The sequence below is a fragment of the Myotis brandtii genome, unplaced genomic scaffold (assembly GCF_000412655.1).
Source record: "Myotis brandtii unplaced genomic scaffold, ASM41265v1 scaffold191, whole genome shotgun sequence".
Classification (NCBI taxonomy): domain Eukaryota; kingdom Metazoa; phylum Chordata; class Mammalia; order Chiroptera; family Vespertilionidae; genus Myotis; species Myotis brandtii.
In genome coordinates, this window is record NW_005357115.1 from 2,572,651 (window position 1) to 2,580,250 (window position 7,600).

Consider the following 7,600-nt stretch of genomic DNA (forward strand, 5'->3'; position numbering starts at 1 on the left):
CCCCCAACTGCCCTCTCCTGCAGGCCTGGTCCCCTCCAACTGCCCTCCAATGCAGGCCTGGTCACCCCTAACTGCCCTCCCCTGCAGGCCTGGTCCCCCCCAACTGCCCTCCCCTGCAGGGCTGGTCCCCCACAACTGCCCTCCCCTGCAAGCCTGGTCACCCCCAACTGCCCTTCCCTGAAGGCCTCGTCACCCCCAACTGCCCTCCCCTGCAGGCCTGGTCATCCCTAACTGCCCTCTCCTGCCGGCCATCTTGTGTCCACATGGGGGCGGCCATCGTGTGTGTTGGAGTGATGGTCAATTTGCATATTACTTCTTTATTATATAGGATTAGTATTGTAAATACTTGGCCTACTACTTAGTAAGAAAGCATTAATTAATGTTATACTCAAAAGCATAGAAGCCCTTGTCTTTTTAGATGGTTGGGGAAATCATGATTTAGAATGAAGAAACAGTGTATAGTATATTTATATAATACCATTTGACAAGAAATGAATAGTAATATTTTTGTTACATAAGTATAATTTTTTAAACGTTGTAAAAAAATTTTAATTTATAGTAAAGTTTTTAGTTAGGTATGTAATTATTTATATGTGGGGTATACAGATAATGAACAAAACAGCAAGAAGTTTCAGATTGCTACTGAAGAACCCTATAATGTATAGGACGTCTCTTTCTGCCATCCAGTCACTTTTGGCTTTCACAGAGAGAGGAAAAACGACAGAAGGAAGACGACATACAACAGTATGCTGACATTGTTGGATGAATATTTTATTCAAAAAAATGTTATACTTGGCCCCTTCATTTTGCTTTCCCAGAAAGAGGAATCATTTCTTTTCTTCTAAAATTTAAGTTTTCAATAATCTATAGTATTTCCTGGAATTAAACAGAAGTTTAATCAAGCCATAATTTTCATACACCACATGACGCATGTGTGTGTTTTTGGTGATGACTATCTCCCGCAAATGACATAGAATTACTATATATATATACATGATGTATCAGTCATGCTCATATCAGAATGGAACCTCTGCCTGAAACACACATACTACCTTCCTAAAAATAATTGCCTAGGAAGCACATTCCTTCAAATGTTTAAAATCCTGTGGGAATATACTCAAACTTCAAATTTCTTGTTCAGTTACATTTGTGCTGTAATAAGGGAAGTGGGGAACTGGAAAGATATGTTTGTTTGTTTTATGTGAAAACACACTAATGCATTCCTATCATAAAAGTGGTGGAAAGAATTTTGTGTATTTGTGATTCATTAAAGAAAGAGGTCCTATGTTAGTGCTTAAAATAAAGATATGATTATTCTTCTTTAATGATGAAACAATACAGATGGACTATTAACAATTTTCCTTCTTTATAATATAAAGATTTCAGAATATATGCAGAGTATCCAATGTACATTAACCTTTAGGTCAGAATGATCATGTAACTCTATTCATGATAACTATAATCTTGGGATATAATAATATGGAATTTCTATTTCCCACAATCAGGCCCATGGAGACCAAGATCTTTGTGGGATTCCCAATTACCCCACTGTTGGAAGGTCAAGAATGACAAACCATATAAACATCCAAGAAATGAGGTTGGAGAACATGGAAATTATTATGATCACTTTTGAAGTTTGTCCCATTTACTCAGAATGTTAAACAATATACTAATAAGTCATGGATTCTGAACCATCTTCTCCCATTATAATATTCAGATGAAAAATATTCAAACATAAGTGAAATAGACTTTTTTATAAGGTATTGGAAACAGTTTAAAATATGATATTTTGACTGAAGTAGAATTAATAATATTAAAATAACTACATATTGGCATTTTATTGACTAAATTATCTAGATACTTAGACTCTTAAGTTGTTTCTTTTTTTCTGGATCGCATTTACTGGTCATTTTAACACACTTTTAATCTCAGGATAGATTTTGAATCATATGAACATTCCACCAGTTAATCGAGCTACTCCCTGAATTATCAACATCTTTTGATTAGAAATCTATATATTTGAACAAGGTGGGAAAAGTTAGATAGTGAAAACTATTGTCACGGCTTTTCCCTCTACTTTTAACACCAATTTTTAGAGTTTGCTTTAGCTTCAAGAGGGATACCAGGATATAAATGGGGTTGAGCAAATCTCTCATTCTGAATAAAGTTAAATAATCCCTGTCTCTTTTTTGTTGCTGTTAATTTCATAGTCATCATGCCAACATGAGTAAAGAGGTTCTCTCAAATCATGTCTCTGTATAACTTTTCAAAAACAAAGAAAATAGTGAAATAGATTAACTATCTCAAGTAATTTGTCATCAAATATTAAAAATTAAATGTAAAAAGTCCATCTATGATACTGTTTTTCTTCCTGAACTTAACTGCAGTTTTTGTGAGAGTAGTTCTCCCACTCTTCTTTTTTTTTTTTTAATTTATTTTAGAAAGGAGAGAGAGAGAGAGAGAGAGACAGAGACATCGATGCAAGGGAGAAATGTAGATCAGTTGCCTCCCACAAGTGCCCCAAGGACCTGGGATCAAACCTGCAACCTGGTATGTGCCCTAACGGGGAATTGAACCCGCCACCTTTTGGTGTATGGTAGGACCCTCTAACCACCTGAGCCACACCAGCCAGGGCTCTCACTCTTTTTTTTAATTGAAAATGGATCATTCTTATTTTGGCAGTTAAATTAGCTTTCTTTTTCCTTTTTTTTTCAGCTATCCTAACCATTTCACCTTAAAAACTGTTTCTATGGAAAAAAAAGCTTCTATGGGAAAAAATGCTTTCCATCTCCTAAATAAGTTCTTTTTTTTTTTTTCAGCTAGCCTAACCATTTCACCTTAAAAACTATTTCTATGGAAAAAAAATGCTTCTATGGGAAAAAATGCTTTCCATCTCCTAAATAACCAACTCTGAACAAATATGTGCCTCATTTTAAATGGACAACTTATTACGTTAAAAAGTTTGTTTTTTAGTGACATGCTGGTGTCATTATTAACAGTGATAACAAGTTCTGCATTCCACTTTCCATTACTTGTAGGTTTACATACAGATCTTAGAAGACACCATGGAGATAATCCATTCTAATAGTTACCAGCATTTAAAAACATATTTCTACATCAATTTTCTCTTTAAAAATCCACTAAATCCAGTATATATAAATACAAAATAGTATATTTCTTGTTGAAAGATGGTGAAGTTGGCAGTGAGGGATGGGTTGATAGACAGCTACTCAATCACTCTCTGCTTCTATCCCTAGGGGCCTTTGAGATATATACACTTAAGCTTTTATTTAAAATGTCGGATCTAGTCTACCCACTTCATTTGAAGATATAAGACAGATTCATAAAGGAGAAATAACTTGCAGAAGTCAACACATCGGTCAGTGGAAATAAAGATGTGAGTCTCAGCTCCTGAATCATGAAGCTATCTTGCTTGGATAGTGTTGGCTTATACACTATTTAAACAGTTAAGTGAAAAAAGTGAAGTTCCAGTGTAGCTTATTTATGTCTAACATGTGATGAGTCTTTTCCCTGTTCTCCTTCTGAAAAATTGGCAAACATTGATATTAGGGAAATTTCCGTGTGTAAAATAACTGGCCACATAAAAGGTATCATTGAATATTTTCATTTTAAGTCCTAAATAGCTTTGAATAGCCATAAAATAACCTTCTCTATATCCATCATTACAAGGATTCACTTTGGAAAAACTCTACTAAAAATCAAAGGAATGCCATCTTTGTGTTGCCTGTAGGAAAGAAGTATTCCAAGATTCCAAGGCTCACTGTCCAGTTGGTTGTTGGGTAGGCACAAAAGGGGAAGCAAGACAAAGCAGATGGTCTGATCGATGCTTCTCTGTCTCAGAGGGAAGGTAGGGGAGGGTGGGGGTAAGGGGGAGAGATCAACCAAAGGACTTGCATGCATGCATATAACCAATGGACAGGACAACAGGGGGGTGAGGGCATGAGTGGGGGAGGTGAGGGGGCAATGGGGGGATAAAGACACATACGTAATACCTTAATCAATAAAGAAATTTTTTAAAAAAGACAAGGCAGAGCTTCTAATTCTAATGCTTTTTGTTTTTCATTACAAATTTTGGATTTTGCTCATAGATATTCTTGTTTTGCTATTGTTGTTCCTGTTTTGGGAGGTTGGACGAATTCCCAGCTGGCTGGCTTGCTTCCATTGGAGGTATGTGCTTTGTCTTCCAGGTTTATTAAAATTGAGAGGAATGAAAAAATGGTCAGGAAATGCCTTTATACTGGTTTAGCATTAACTGTAACAAATGGACTAAAAGGATTTTATCAATGTTCACTTTTCTCATTATGTACCCTAGTTGCTAAGGAGAACATACTTGTATTTAACATAACCAACAGGAAAATTATCAGGAATTTATTTTAAAAATCCAGTTTTCCAAAAAAAAATTACGTTGATGTTGCCAGCTCTTCAAAACTTATGCCATACATATCAGTAACCCCAATTTGTGGATTGCTTACGTTATAACACATATGATGAATTGTAATTTACAAACAAATGAGTTTTCTTTCTTTTTTTAATATTGGGAGATTTAAAATAAAAATCCCAATTTCTGGCTTCCATTGAAAATCAGAAGATTGAGCAACTCTCTACCCACCTTTCCATGGGACCACAGCCGGCAGAACTGAGCAGCAGCTGCCCTCTTGAGATGGGGTGATCTCTGTCCACCACAGTCCACTGAGCCCACGCTCCACATATTTACACAGCAGCCTCGCAGCTACCTGTCTTTAAACCACCAGAGAAGTCCTCTCTTATCCTTTCCACAGATGGGGAATCTGCGGCCAGAAAGGGAGCTGCACTTTTTGCAGATCACACAGGACACAGGAAGACTCAGCCAGAGCAGGGACCCAGGTTTTCAGATTTCCAGTCCTGGGTTAAAAACCAGCCCTGACCCACCAAAGCACTCATTCTGTGCTTGGCAGATGACCAGCCACTCAGACCTCACCCCGGTGCCCCCATCTGGAGACTCTCTGGATGGTGTCAGGGATGGACTTTAATGGACATGTGGCTGCCCAAGCCTTGGGCTGGGAGCACTGCAGCCTGGGGTGCGGGACCCAGGCACTGAGTTTGAGGAGGTCCAGAGGTCAGGGCTGTTTGGAGCCAGGCCACAGGCGGCGGGTAAGAGAGCTGAAAAAGAGGGTCTGCTTGCTGGATCTGGAGAGCTTGACCAGGCACTGCTTGTTCTTCCTGCTCTAGCCGGCTTTGCCGCTGTTTGAAAGCCTCCAGCAGGTCATTCTCCAGGGCATAGTGTTCCAGCACGGTCCAGTCTGGACATCCTCCACACCATTCAATGCAATAATCTTGAGGAAGGCAGACAAGTCCAACAAGACCCGGCCATCAGAGTTGCTGTCCCCGGGCCGCAGTGCAACACCACTGTAGGGCTGTAGGTGGAAAGCTTCCTTCTTGCAGTCCACAACTACCACACGGGCTGGGTCCCGATTCAGGCAGGGCAGGTCCTTAACATGGTGCCCATCCATGCATTGTGTAGCATCTTGGAAAAGGTGGCAGGAGATGAAGCCGTGGGGTTCCACACTGCCCATGGGTGGAAATGCAGTTGTGCCAGCCTCTGACATAAAGACGGCAATTTCATACAAAGGGGCAAGCTGTTGGAATAAGGCCTCGATGCCTGGAAGCTTCTTAACCTTCACCCAGTGGCTGGGGACCACTCAGGGTGCAGGAGGACACTAGTGAGCTCTGAGACCAGCGTGTAGGGCGGCTGATAGGGAGGCGCTCCTGGAGAAGTGGGGCCTGGTGGGCTCGATGACTAGATATATATATTAGAGGCACAGTGCATGGATTCATGCACTGGTGGGGTCCCTCAGCATGGCCTGCAGGGTTTAGGCCGAAACTGGCAGTCCAATGCCGCCTGCCACTCCCACTTATCCCGGCCCTGCTGCGCCTGCCAGGGGCTCGCGCCCAGCCAGTCCTGATTGGGAGAGGCTTGCGCAGCCACAGCAGTGCTTGCCAGCCATGAGCCCTGTGTCTGGCGCCTTTTAGTCAACTGAGTGATGCTCCCGATGTGAGAGCACACTGACTGCCAGGGGGCAGCTCTTGCATTGAGCGTCTAGTCCAGCCGTGGGCAAACTACGGCCCGCGGGCCGGACCCGGCCCGTTTGAAATGAATAAAACTAAAAAAAAAAAGACCGTACCCTTTTATGTAATGATGTTTACTTTGAATTTATATTAGTTCACACAAACACTCCATCCATGCTTTTGTTCCGGCCCTCCGGTCCAGTTTAAGAACCCATTGTGGCCCTCGAGTCAAAAAGTTTGCCCACCACTGGTCTATTCACTATGACACGCACTGCCCACCAGGGGGCAGACGCTTAAGGCAGGAGCTGCCGAGCTGTGGTGACTTGGCAGCTGTGGTTCTCGGGTGATGCACCTAGAACCAGAGAGGAAGGAGCCCAATTCTGGGGAGTGTGTCACCCGAGAACCACCCTCTCGCAATCTGGGACCCCTCGGGGGATGTCGGAGAGCCGGTTTCAGCCCGATCCCCACGGGCCAGGCTGACGGACCCCACCGGCGCACAAATCCCTGCACCAGGCCTCTAGTCTGTCTATAATCTGAAACATTTGTATGTCCGGTGCAACTGCTTTTCTGAATTGGATCACTGTTGAATTCATGGGGAATCTTGGCACCATTTCACCCACAGAATTGTTTCTGAAGATATAGACAACACTCACACTTCCACCACCCCGAGCAAGCCAGAGTACGACTTTTTGGCATAGCTGGGACCCTCCATGTCCCGCTGCTGCTATGACCCCTGGGCCTGGGCCTTAGTGCTGGGGTGGCTCCCAATCCTGGTCTGAGTCCCAGGGAGGAGGGGGCGTGAGTCACCAGCCTCTTGCGCAACCCATAGGCACTGAGTGCGAGCCCACTGCACATGTGCAGGGCTAGCTCCCCTTGCGGAGGCCGCCATCTTGCACAGGGCCAGGTTGTGGAGGCTGCCATTTTGCCATAAATGAGTTTTGTTTGTGTCTGAAGTCATAGCTATTTAACAAGGCAATCCAACAAGTCTTGCTACTTTATCATGTCACTAAAAACATTGGATATTTACAGTGAATGACTAGAGTTAAGATCATGACTTAAAAGGATATTTCTACGTTAAATTTTAATGACATCATTTTTTACAGGAATATCATTAGCAGATAGAGAATTATAATACAATTGTCAACATTTCCAAAGTGATATTTAGGTTTTTCTCAAACTTGAGTAATTAAAAAATATATTCAAATAAAAATGACTTTTAGCTCTTCTCATTATCATATTTAACCTGTATAGCATATAAACTGTGTGTATATGACACAAGGCTCTTATACATGTTATATGTCTATAAGAAAAGCTATAAAACCAAAAAGTAAAATTAAAACTCTGAAAGAGATTTTTTCCCTTCTCATTACATGAACATGGGAAGCACTGCTGAGTTGAAATATAAAAAATATACTGTACCTGCTTTTTGGAGATTTAATAATATATTTTTCTTTTTTTTCTGAGTTCTACAAATCTTTAGTTGGTTGATATAAATTAATATGCACTTAGTGGGACTATATAATCTATATATATA

The 7,600-nt window shown here is 41.3% G+C and overlaps 1 pseudogene; it reads right to left on the bottom strand.

The window, feature by feature from the left end:
• Window positions 1-5,013: 5,013 nt before the first annotated feature.
• On the bottom strand, window positions 5,014-6,955 carry LOC102253483 (annotated as a pseudogene).
• Window positions 6,956-7,600: the final 645 nt, after the last annotated feature.